The 13,196-nt window shown below is 40.5% G+C and overlaps 1 pseudogene; it reads right to left on the minus strand.

Annotated features, from left to right (window-relative positions):
- LOC117526016 overlaps positions 1-12,962 on the minus strand; it is a 48,326-nt pseudogene extending 35,364 nt beyond the window's left edge.
- Between the last annotated feature and the right edge of the window lie 234 nt (positions 12,963-13,196).

Here is a 13,196-nt window from a genome sequence, read left to right on the forward strand (position 1 = left end):
GAATACAAAATATAGATCAAAAGGGCATTTCAATGTCAAAATCACATATCTGCTAAATCCACAATCTGGATCAGATGCAGATCAAACTTTGTCAGGTGATGGTGAGTGCTGTCTGCACCTCACTTTCAAATATAAGAGTGATTGGTGTACATTTGATATAATATAAAATATACATTAAATTAATGCTGAATTGAAAAGGCCACAAAATCTGTAATCCAGTGCTGCCGACTGAACAGTCTCCTCTAAAAACTGGTCTGCCTGCCTTTACTCTGCCTTCACTGCGCAGGCGTCTGAGTCTGATTCTCTCCACCCAAAGTGATCAAAGGGAATAATGTGAATATTAACCAACAGATGACAAAATAAAACCTCTTAAATCATTCTAAAGTCAGTTTTAAGCAGAAACGAGGTGATAAAAGGTGAATGTTACTGATGCTTCGAAATGACGTAGGCACAACAGCACGTCAGACTCAGACGTGCTGCTGTGGCGCTCTGATCGGTCCCCTGTCTTTTATTATGAAAATAATGCTGAATTTTTGTGGAAAAGATTGTTGTACAAAAGCTTCAAATATCTGTTGCTGAGATAGATGATGACTGGAGTGCAGTTTTAAGCATAAACAAGGTGATAATCGGTGAATCGCTGCTGACACTCAGAAGTGATGCTACTGATGCTCCGAAATGACACATGAGCAGTGCAAGCAGGTCGGGCGGACAATCTTGAGGCGGGACCGTTCAGTCAGCAACACCGGATCAGATCCAGATCAAACAATCCTACACACGTTGTGTAGGATTGTGTAGGGGGATACAGCTATTATAATTCCTTCTACAGTACTTTTGTCTGGTGATTCTGTTTATATTGGATACTAAAGTAAAATATTAGAAATGCTTTATGTGTTAAACATTCCGAGTGAATTTTGGCTCACAGTCATCTGACTCTTACACAGGAAAGTATTAACTAAGCGTTCAATAATAATTTTTCCCCTAAAGTATTATAGGACTAGCAGGCCTCCAGGCTAACCAGAACCCCTACCAGGCTAGAAGGATTTTGTTAGTAATGCCAAGAAAAATATCCAAATATCCATTAATTTGGATGTCAGTAATCATTTAAGCACATCCAGAGCACTTTGATTCTGGAACTGTCTTACACAAGCGATCTTCTGTGGAGTAAAGGTTATTTTTATAGTGGTTTGGCAGCACGGTAATAGTCTTTTTTTAGCGTGACCTGACAGCAGCATGATGTTAAACACTCTTGTTGCTGTCTGCATCAGTAAAGTCAGACTTTTCAAGAGAAGGTGTCAGAATCTGACATCTACAGTACCTCCCAGTTTGACTAGCAAAAATCAAAACAAAATCAAAAACAGTCAAACATCAGCTGGACAACATAAAAAAGTTGAACATTAAGCTCCACCTCTACGTGTGCACTGCACTTTTTTTTTTCATTAAATACTCTCACCCCTGCCCATTCTCCACGTAATGTGGACTTGCATCAGAAAGGGAATCCGGCGTAAAACTGCCAAAATCAACATGCAGATCCACCTTGGATATGTTGTGCTGAGCCTGAGTGCAAAACAAGGGAGCAGCTGAAGGTACGTACTCTCTCACTGTGCTGACAAAGCTCCTCAATAACTCCTGTTTCACACCATAAATCTATGCTGCTAAAGCTAAAGTGGCACTAAAAAACCCCACATAAAACTGATTCTTAACATGGTCTAAGCGATGGTTTGTGAAACACTACGTCTGCTGTTGCAGTGCATGAATGAGGGTTACTAACTGGTGCTCAGTGGGCCACACTGGCTTAGTCTCATGCTTTAACCAGGTGTCTGGTTAAGTTCAGGCGCAAAACCCTGTCAATGCCACGCCCGCGGAAAATGTGATAACCATTGCAAGTGAAAGCTTACCGAGGCTCGTATCCGATAACAAAATCAATTCTGCTGCAACACCCCATAAATCCTATGGTAAATGCAAGTCAAGATGTGGTTTGTATGCAGAACCTTGTAAGCGCCATCCCAGTTTGTGTGCAAAATCACATAGTGAACAATGCATCACTCACTGGTATGTATCTCGGTCACGTGACGCAAGGATTGCGGTGCCCATGAGAGCTTCTCTAATGCTGCATTTACACATAACGACGGCACATCACAAATGCCACGAAGTATACATTCTTGGCTGCTGATCACGAATGTGATGATTTGTGGCAGAGGTGTCAGGTGTCCCCAGGAACTGCTGCAACCTGTTACCACGCATTATGATTAATGTAACATGGTGGAGCATTATCAGGAACCATTACGCACAGTCAAGAATAATGTTCCACGCTGTTGTGCACTATTGTTCTGTCACATTGTGAATGAGGCGAATTGTCTCCACACACACCCATATTCATCCATCAGCTGATGAACAATTCAGATCGCTCCAGTTTGCTCCTTTAAATCCACACCAGAAGAACTTTGTGACTGCATGCTTAGTTGGGCACAGAAAGGATGAGGAGACAGAGAGAGTCAGATGTGTGGCTTCACGCGGCTCTCGTCTCGCTCGTTTTCCCAAACATCAGGCACATGCAGCAGGTGGAACACCTGCAGGAGCGCGCTGAGGAGCACTGGAACGAAACTTTTAGCCTACTTCGCATCACTGTCCTTCAGCATACTGCAGCGATGAAACTGAATACGGTGCAGCAGGGTTTAATTGTGCACACATCAGAGAAGAACGCTGTCACGCTCTAATAAGGATCACCACTAGTCAAGACCAATCAACACGCTCAGTTGCGACCTCCACAACATGAGGCGAAATGACGGTGGTGTGTGACATTCAATGACAATTTAGCATATCCATAAATATTGTAGCAGATATAAGTTAAAACAATATTTAATTAAATCTGAAATTTAATTAAATAACTCAAAAGGGGTACCACCTATATACAGCAGGAACATAATCATGTTATGATCAATATTAATCAGTCTTTGATCTGAAAGTCAAAAGTTCTGGATACAATTGATTACCTGTCTTCAACTGGACACAAGACAACACAACTGCCATAAGATTTACACATTTATTTACATATATACATGTACAAACACGTCACTGAGATTTTGAGAATATGAATAATGACTCGGCGTTTCATTACTGAGATGATCTGTTGATGATGAGATGTGAAACGCAAGAGAAATGAAAGAACTAAATATAGCCCTAAATATAGAAATTAATAGAAATAAACCTGGTTGGAATTTAGTGGTGAATTTTGGGTTCAGACGTTATTGTATTTATTATTAAGAAAATTAACAAAGAAAACCACTTTGCATCACTGACAACAAAGACCACTGGAACACTTGACGGTTAACTAATTTGGGTCCTTTGGATCAAGTAGAGTGAAGTGGTCCAGTTTCCTGATCAGCCATTGCTGGCCTTGTTTGACCTGCATCGGGTTAACCCACTGGGTCTCCCAAATGACTACAGGTGTGCAGACTGCTTTGTTGGTTTCACAGCAGGACCGAATGTGATGGTTCGGTGGTTCCATAGAAGTTGGGTTTACTGAGTGACCCAGGATAAAAGTTACAGTGTTTGCTGTCAAAAAAGCTCCAGCAGCTTCAAAACCTGTGGAAAATTAATGTGAAGCCTTTGTAAAAATTTATAAAAAGTTCAAGGCTTGGCAAAGACAGCTGTGGAGAAAAATTAGTTAACAAAAACACTTTTGGCACTGAGCAGAAAATGAAGAAATTGGAGACTCGCAAATTTGCTCTTAGTTTGAAAAACCCAGCTAGGAAATTGTCTTCAAAATGCAGAGAAGTTGATTCATGCCTTAAAATGATTAAAACTAGTGCATCAAACAACAAAAGTTATGGAACAAGAAGAAACACAATGAAACAAAAGAAAAAATTAAACAAAAGCCACAAGCTCAGACTAAGGACTTAGAAAATGAAAATGTTCAGAGAAGAGCATGGAAGCATTGAAGAGAGTGTTAGAGCGTGGAAGAGAGGAAGAGTGGAAGGGATCGGAAGAATGTTCCTTTGTTTTAGAGCATTTTAAAGAGACTAAGCACATGGTCATAAGCTCTGCCCACTTAGCCTCAGATTTCTCACAAAGTTATTTGAAAAACACACCAGATACAATAAATGACACATACCTTCTTTCTTCTTTGGCTAATAAAATATAAGCTGACTGAGTTTCCTAAACCCATCCTAGAAAAGGGAAGGGATTAGCAGAAACGCTGTTTTCACCATGACAATTCATTAATAATTTGACAAATAACATTTAAACATGCATCAAGAGTTATAAAAGGAATAATCATAATATCACACGAAAGAAATGTGTAACAGATTAAACTGGAATATAAATTTTGTCTTTGGTTAACTATAACAACAGGAAAAGAAACTACAATTTCTCTCTTTTGTTAAAAGAAAGTATATTTGAATACTGAAGAGTCTGTGTCCTTCCTCATGGTGGTACTGTGGTTCCATCCCAATGTTGGTCATTTTTATGACCTTTGATCTTTTGTCATCTGGCTGGTTGGGATTCTAGGTTTACTGAGCTGTTATCTGTAGGGAGAATCCTGTTGGTGTCTGGGTGTTTTTTGAATTGGACTGGTTTCATTAAACTGTTAAATAAATTCAGTTCTTGATGTTATCATTGAGTCAGTGTCTCGAGAGTCAGTTCTTTGTTAAAAGTGGAAAATTAAGGGAACTTTTGATTCTGTAAAGATATGTCTGTGGCCATATTTGCTACAATATATTGTTTGTGCCCATGCAGTTGGTGCTGTGCTTAGTGAAGCTGAAACAAAGGTTGTCTTTGGGCATGAGAAAAGTAGGGTTTTTTTTAAAAACCACCAATGACCAAGCTTTGCAGGACTGTGGCAGGATTACAAATATAATGAGCACATCACTTAATTTTAGCGTTGCAATTCTGAGCACCTCATTTTTCCAAGCAACGCACCTCAGGATTTGGGGGGTTTTGGTGAGTACCACCAGGCCTAAACACTGGATAAAATTGCCAAATTAAAACAGAGTGCAGGCCCATTTATAAACCTTGTCAAAATCCATCTTGTTTTCAACAGGGGTAATTTAATATGCCCATTTTAAACAGACTAAGGCAGAAATACTTTGTGTCTATCATTCAGTGGTCTTCTAAAAATAAACTGCAGTTGTACAATAGCTAAAACATGTCTGAATACAGATTAGCATGGGCACTGGGACTGGGACTCAACTGCACATAAATGAAACACACTGCAAAGAAGCATACAGTAGCTGTCCAAATTTGAATTTCCCCTTAAAACTGTACAACTGCCACACCCTGGCATCTGCAGCTCTCAACACAGTATTGTGTAATTTGTCTGTGGTAATTAGAAACACTTGGTGCCATCTGGTAATTGCAATCTGCTGATTGGATAACACCTTACTGTGTGCTCCGTTTCTCTCTCCAGGGAGTAACAAAAGAGCAGCTGAGAGGTAACATGACACAGACAGATAATGTGTATCTATCATTGCCCTCAGACAATGTGTAACTCACGTACTCCTTAAAACCTCTGTCCTTACTGTAAAAATATTTCTTTGCGTGGCTCAATCACACAAACAGAATAGCTTTTTTTCTATTGTTGCTCAAGTAAACAGCATCTGTCTGACAGCCAGCGCTCATGTTAAAAGATGAGGAAGGCCTCTGTCTTTGTCTGCACAGAGGGTCAGGATGCAGCTGCAGCAAAAGCGAGGCTGACATACCGCTAACACCTGCTTTTTTGACAGAAAACAATACTTCTGCCAGTCAGTGTAGGAGCCACTTTCCCAAAACTGCCCTGTGAGTCAATCCATATGATATCACTGACCATTTCAGATTTGCTTCATACTTTATTGCACCACACTTGTAGAGTGCAAACCTCCACCACCAGTTTTCAGTTCCACAAAATTTTACCTTGGAAAAAATGTTCAAGTTCAAAGTCCTGTTAGTGGCTTTTCATTACCTAAATCAGTTGTGATCAAATGTCAGGAGTATGTATTTAGTTCATGCACTTGAATCCAAGTTTTTGTGGCATTGTCAAGGGTTTTTTTTTTTTCAAATGTTCTGGTTTCTGAATTCTTTTTCAGATCATTTTCACAGAACATTGGTTATCTCTGCTATACACAATTTATCATTGCTTTTTGGCACTTGGTTTCTGACTGATAACTGGAAAGCCACGTTCACACCGGGCGCGACGCAACGCCACAAATTGACAACGGACGCGCCACCATCGCCCGGTGTGTCGCTCTGCTTTCGTTGCGAAAATTCACCCCAGTGTGTCATCAAATAGGAGGAGCTTCCTCGCTCTTCCCCCAAACACTGTCATAATTGTGAAATAAAGGACAAAAGAGACATAAGTCCTGCTCACAGGCTGGCTACCAGAGACAGGACATGTTAACATCCAACTCAGTCAAACTCCAGACATCTCCAAGTCACTACATATCCAGTCCTTGATTGGTCATCGCAGTGCGACAAGACGAAAAAGTTCAGATTTTTCTACTTGGGGAGGAGGGCAACGCGACGCGATATCGCGCCACAAACGCGTCAATGGCTCAAATGGCTCAAAATCGCTTCATTCGTGCCCATCATGTCGTGTTGCATGGCTTCTCGCCACAACATGTCCTTCCATAGGGATTACATGACAACCTGTCGCTCACATCGCGCCCGGTGTGAACGCAGCTGAAGACAGAAAAACAGGCATAAAACTGGAACCTCCATCCGATTTTGGTGGTGTAGATAAATCCATAACAATAATAATCATTTATTCAAATTGTGGATGCATTAGGATTTCGGCAATGCATTCAGGATTTGACACACATTAGTGGAAATACCCTGGATTTGCTTCTTGCATGTGATATTGCTGTCACAAATATTGACATCATGCCTCTCGCAGGGGTGGTCTCGGATCGCTCAGTTATAAGGTTTACTGTTTCACTGCCGTGTTTAGTGGAACAACAACCTTATTTATCACTGTGGCGACGCATCAACTCCTCAACTACGACTGAACTCGAAGCTAGACTGCCTGATATCTTAGCTTCACATTTGGAAAATGCCCAATCAATAGACAGTCTTGTGGATAGTTTAAACTCAGCGCTCAAAACTACACCCAACATGATTGCGCCACCTTTATTAAAACCACGCCCCCCCAAAACACAGTGACCTTGGTTCAATGATTACTTGCGTGACCTCAAGCATAAGGCTAGAGGTCAAGAACGGAAATGGCGTAGTTCAAAATTAGAAGTATTCCACCTCACGTGGTGTGATGCTATCTTAGACTATAGTAGAGAAGCTTGAATCTTCGACTGGACTGGGTTGCTTGACGCAAGGACGTTTTGCTTCAAATCGCAGAAGCTTCATCAGCTAAAATTCTTGCTCTGGTAGTCTGACTTCTGTCTTGACTCTTGTACCTTGTATCTTGGACTCTTGTATCTTAGACTATAAGCATGCACTACTGGCTACAAAGCAGACCTATTAGTCTGATTTAATCAACAAAAACAAGCATAACTCAAAGTTCTTGTTCAACATGGTGGCAACGCCTATTCAGGGACAACTATCTGTAAGTCACTCTCCTTTAGTACCACAAGATTTCTTGGATTACTCTGAGAAGAAAATATATGACATCAGGTTAAACATATCCCAGCATGCCTTAACCCAGCTACTACACCCTACTATTGAGATGGGTGCCATCACTGAGGTTTTATCTAGATTTACAGAATTTGAGAGTATCTCACCAGGCATGCTGACGAAACTCGTAATGTCAACAAAAAGCACAACCTGTCTATTTGATCCTATGTGGTCCACTCTTGAGCCGACTGTACTGGAAATTATTCATCTTTCTTTAACTTCTGGATCTGTTCCTAAATGTTTCAAATCTGCAGTGATTAAACCATTACTTAAGAAACCTAATCTTGACTCTAGTGTACTGAAAAACTATCAGCCAATATCAAACCTATCATTTTGCTCTAAAATTCTGGAAAAGGTGGTTTCACGGCAGCTCATGGACCACATTACTGAGAATAATCTTTTTGAGCCACTGCAGTCTGCTTTTAGAAAATATCATTCCACAGAGACAGCTCTCACTAAAATGGTGAATGATCTTCTGCTTGCAATGGATTTGGACACCACTACAGTTCTGGTGCTGTTAGATCTTAGTGCGGCATTTGATACCATGGATCATCATATTCTACTCGATAGGCTGCGGTATCATTTTGGGATTACTGGGAATGCACTTGCATGGTTGACATCATATCTGACCAGTCATTCTCACTGTGTTTTTTACAAAAACACTTCCTCTAACCTTAGTGACATGAAATTTGGGGTTCCACAGGGGTCTGCCTTAGGCCCCCTGCTTTTCTCCCTTGGTATAGCACCCCTTGGGCACATTTTGCTGCATTTTGGGATTACCATTCATTGCTCTGCTGATGATACTCAGTTATACATGCTGATAACCACTGGTAATCTCATCCACATAAAATCCATAGAAGATTGCCTTGCATCAATGAAAAGCTGGATGTCTAGCAGTTTCCTACTTTTAAATTCTGATAAGACTGAAATCATGGTTCTTGGTCCAGTGAGACATCAACATCAATTTCACCAGATAACGCTTAGCCTAGGCTTGTGTGTCATACATCACACTGACAAGGTGAGGAACTTTGGGGTAATTTTTGATCCTACGTTGTCTTTTGACCTCCACTAATTCATGCTTTTGTCTCTTCTAGATTGGACTACTGTAATGTTCTATTTTCTGGTTTTCCGCAGTCCAGCATTAGGGGTCTCCAACTGGTTCAAAATACTGCTGCCAGACTTCTGACAGGAAGCACAAAGTTTGACCACATTACACCCATTTTGGCATCTCTTCACTGGCTTCCTGTCCCTGTAAGATCAGATTTTAAGGTTCTGCTACTAACCTATAAAACTTTTCACGGCCCGGGCTTTACCTTTCTCATGGCGCAGGACTACTTTGAGTTTGGTCTGTTTGCAGGTTTCTTTCTCAAATAATCAGAGGGAGTTTTTTCTTATCATTGTCGCCTGTGTGCTTGCTCTGGGGGTTGGTAAGGTTAGACCTTATTTGTGTGAAGCACCTTGAGGCAACTTTGTTGTGTTTTGGCGCTATATAAATGAAAATAATTTGAAATTGAAATAACTTTTGAACTATTAAAAGCTAGTACATGAAATTTTCAGGAATTGATATTAGGTACAATATGTTTTTTTTATTTTATGGCTGTGACACTACGTGCCCTCTGATTGGCTGATTATTGGTCGGATATTTTCCCATATCAGACCGGTTTCCAGGACAATCAGTCCAAAATGCGTATTTTCTTTACAAACCAGAAGCTAAAAACACGATTAGAAAAAGCAAGTTGAACATGAACGTACTCCATAAATATCTAAACAGCATCTGAAAAAACACACAGACTGAAAGCTTACCAGCTAATGACTGGACCATCTGTTAGGAAGTTCCTGCTCTGCTCCGGTGTTCTGTTGGGACACCAGCCGTCAGCTCAGAGGTGAGCTGAGATGAGCCGCTGCTCAGCTCAGCTCCAGAGCTCTGAAGTGAGCAGAGGAGGTGAAGTCATTTTTTTTTTTGGAGGTGAACTTCACCTCCGCTGCTGAAGCGAACGGCTTCACTTCCACTCTATGAGCTCTGTCTACAAGCTGACAGCAGCTTTCATATTCGGGTGTTCGCGTGTTTATATATATATATATATATATATATATATATTATACTGTTCTATGATTGTTCATCTGTCCTACTGTATTGAAATATGGGGAAATGCCTGCAAAACATTTACACATTCACTTTTCATTTTACAGAAAAGAGCAATAAGGTTAATTAGTCGGAGGCATTATAGAGAACACATATATATACATATATATATATATATATATATATATATATAATAGCCATATAATAAATGAATAAACAAATTATTAACCTTACTTGCTTGGTCTGTACGGGAATATCAGACCTCTGTGTTTTTCGCATGGACCTCGTTAACGCTCATGCATACTTACACCTATGTCTGATATTTTCCCATACAGACCTCACAGTCGGTTAATAATCCTTTAATACATGGAAAATGACCAGTTTATAATTTGTTGAAATATGTGGTGGAAAAAAAGGTGTTTGTGGTTTGAAGCATTTATGGCCTTTTGTATGTCCACATTTCAGCGTGTCAGATCTTTCAAATTCTGATATTCATTTGTCATATTGAAGTACTGGTTTGGTAACAAAATAAGTAATATCCGTTATCAAGTTGTTCACCAATCAATATATAACACCACTCCGATTTGTGTCGTGGTGTTTTAGACTCCACGTCGTGCATTCAAACCGTATAATGCACGGCTTCTCGTTGTTTAATCCTTACTTATACTACTGGAAAGAGCATGCCTTAATTATCAAATGCACAAAATATGAAGTTGGTATCTTGAAACAATATTTATTAAGGTATCAAACGTGATATGTTTTACTGTGGAGGAACAATTCTTCAGCTTCATCAGTATGTTCTTGAACCCCAAGCAGATTATTTGATCAAAATAAATAAATAAAAATAGTGGGTTATTTTGCAGATTTATAATATTATTTCTATAATTAATATGTTATTACTTTATTACTAATTATTTATTAGTTAACTTGTTTGTGTCTGCTTGCTAATGCTGCGCTTGTATTATAAATAAATAAATAATGGCCAGATTAAATCAATTTGCTTCTTGTTGTATAAAGCAGTATCACAACGTTTCAAAAAATAAATGTGACTGAGAGTGTGACCTATGTAAGGCTTTTTCCTCATCATGACGCATTTCTCAACAGATGTGACTAAACCTTTGGTGCGACTTCTAGTCCGGAAAATAAGGTATTTCTTCATGCACATCTTCACTGTGTGTTCTACCACTGCATGATGTTTTACTGAAATCCACCAGCCAGTTTAACAGTTGTGCTTACAAAACTCACACACACACACACACACACACACACACACACACACACACACACACACACACACACACACACACACACACACACACACACCACACACACACACACACACACACCACACACACACACACACAGGGTGCTTCTGATATACCCCACAACCTTTATTTGCAGGAGGTTTGCAGGGGGCCTTCAGCCTGGAGGTGCAACTACATCTCAACACCACAACACCATGTCACACCTGCTATTGTGGCTGTTGCAGTGTCGCACAAACCAGACAGCTTCACACTGAACAACTAATTTTGCAGGAACTTGGACTGAGAAACTGAATGATTTTGTTGATGCAGGACAACTGAAGTTTACGAATATGAAAACTGACTGTGCAACAATAATGTGTATTTTCAGAAGATTCTGTGATGCACAACACAATGTTTGCAGCATTTTGCACTTGGACATTTTTCTCTGCTGTTTTTTTTTTTTGAAACAACAGAAATTCATCTCCATCATGTACTGGTCTCCATGTGTTTTGACATACACATAGTCAACCTACCTCCATGGCCAGTGCTGCTGTTTGCTGGTCGTAGTGGTTGAGTATATTGGGCATGAAGGTGGTGTTGTAAGGCAGATCCTGGCACATTCTCAGTCTGATGGGCTCACAGCTAAACTCGCTGTGGCTTTCTACTGACTCCATATGAATGGACAGAGTTGGAGAAATCAAGGCGATGAAGAGGCAGAAGGTGCACGCAGGATCTGGTCGTCTGCGGCAGACTGCCGTCGTATTTGGGAGCAAGTCTTTCATGAGTCCTCTTCCAAAAGGGGCTCGCATTTTAACGTTGGACATTTCTCCAGAGCAGCTCAGCTGGATGGTGACGCCATCAGTAACCAGGTCACCATCGTAGCATCAAACGATCCATTTGTTGCCGCACCAGGAACTGGGATTGTTTCAAGGTCTCCTAACTTTAGAAAGACCAGAGTCCATTTTTTATTGGCCGTACAGTAGGATAACTTGTCCACAACAGTCAGGAAGACACATTATCCACATATAAAAGTACTTTTAAAGATGCCAACTGAGCTGCTTGCCCTTCAAAGAAACCCTCTAGAGTTCCTCCTGGTTCCATGTCCATGGTGCCAGCATGTCCCTGAGATACCAGCTCCACTTTCACCCTTCACTCTTTCTCTGGCTGTCTTTTATTGTCTCCTGTCTCCAGCGATGATTCAGAGGACGCGTCAGAGATCAAATCTAGATCATCTCACTGTCCTTTAGGCAAACGTTCCAGAAGAAGGAAATAAATCCTGTCAAATCTCACTCTGGGTGGAGAAGTTGAAGTAAAACCTGCAGGTTTAAAAATACAAAGAAGAAAAAAATAAGACAACAATCAGATCAAAGTTGGTCATGTCTTTGATCAGCCACACCCAAAGACACTTATCAAAATATACACCAGCTCTTTAGGTTTTTACTTGAGTATTTTAGTCGTGACCAGTGTCAGATGATCTCAAAGTGTTTTGGTCAAAGTTGTTCTTAGACAGATGTTCCAGGTTTGATACACACCTTGATGTGAGGGAACTTACCATTTTTCGCACAATCCTTTTTTTTTCCCCCCTATTGACTGCTCGAAAAAAATAATATAAAAATCACTGGAACATTCTTGGTTTTGTCCAGCTTTTTATTGCCTCCTCCTGCGTCAGGCTGCACTCAAACACGAGGATGGCGCTATAATTTGCGCTTTTTATTCTGGATCCATCATATCCTCATTTTCTCTGCCAGATCAAAGACTGGACTTTTTAAAATTTCTTTGTAAACAGACCCGTCAGGTGTAACATTTTAAATGCTTTACAGTCCCAAACAGGAGTCACACGCACGTTTATATCACGAGCACCGCGCGTTTGTCGCCGCAGTGTCTCCGGTGCGCGTCCACGATCCGTGCAAAGCCTTTTCCCTCATTAAAACCCTGCAGGAGCTCTTAAAGGTTTTACCTCGTAAGGATGAAGCCCTCCTTTGCTCCGTGCGCCGCGGCTCTTCGGTTCTTTCTTGACGGTTTACAGCTGCAGCACGCACATCGTGAGCGCGCATTCTGCGTGAGCGCGCACAGAAATCCATCCTTGCTACTGGACGAGGTTTGTGTTCGTGAGCTGTGCACGAATGTTTTCGAGAGTATCTATCTATCGACTTTATGTTGCGGCTTCATCTATACAGAAACGAATATTCCCTAAACACTATAAAATCTACTTTAAAATATAATAGACAAAATTAAAATAAATTACAGCATAATTAATTAAAATACATTACAAG

Source organism: Thalassophryne amazonica, chromosome 2 (assembly GCF_902500255.1).
Source record: "Thalassophryne amazonica chromosome 2, fThaAma1.1, whole genome shotgun sequence".
NCBI lineage: Eukaryota > Metazoa > Chordata > Actinopteri > Batrachoidiformes > Batrachoididae > Thalassophryne > Thalassophryne amazonica.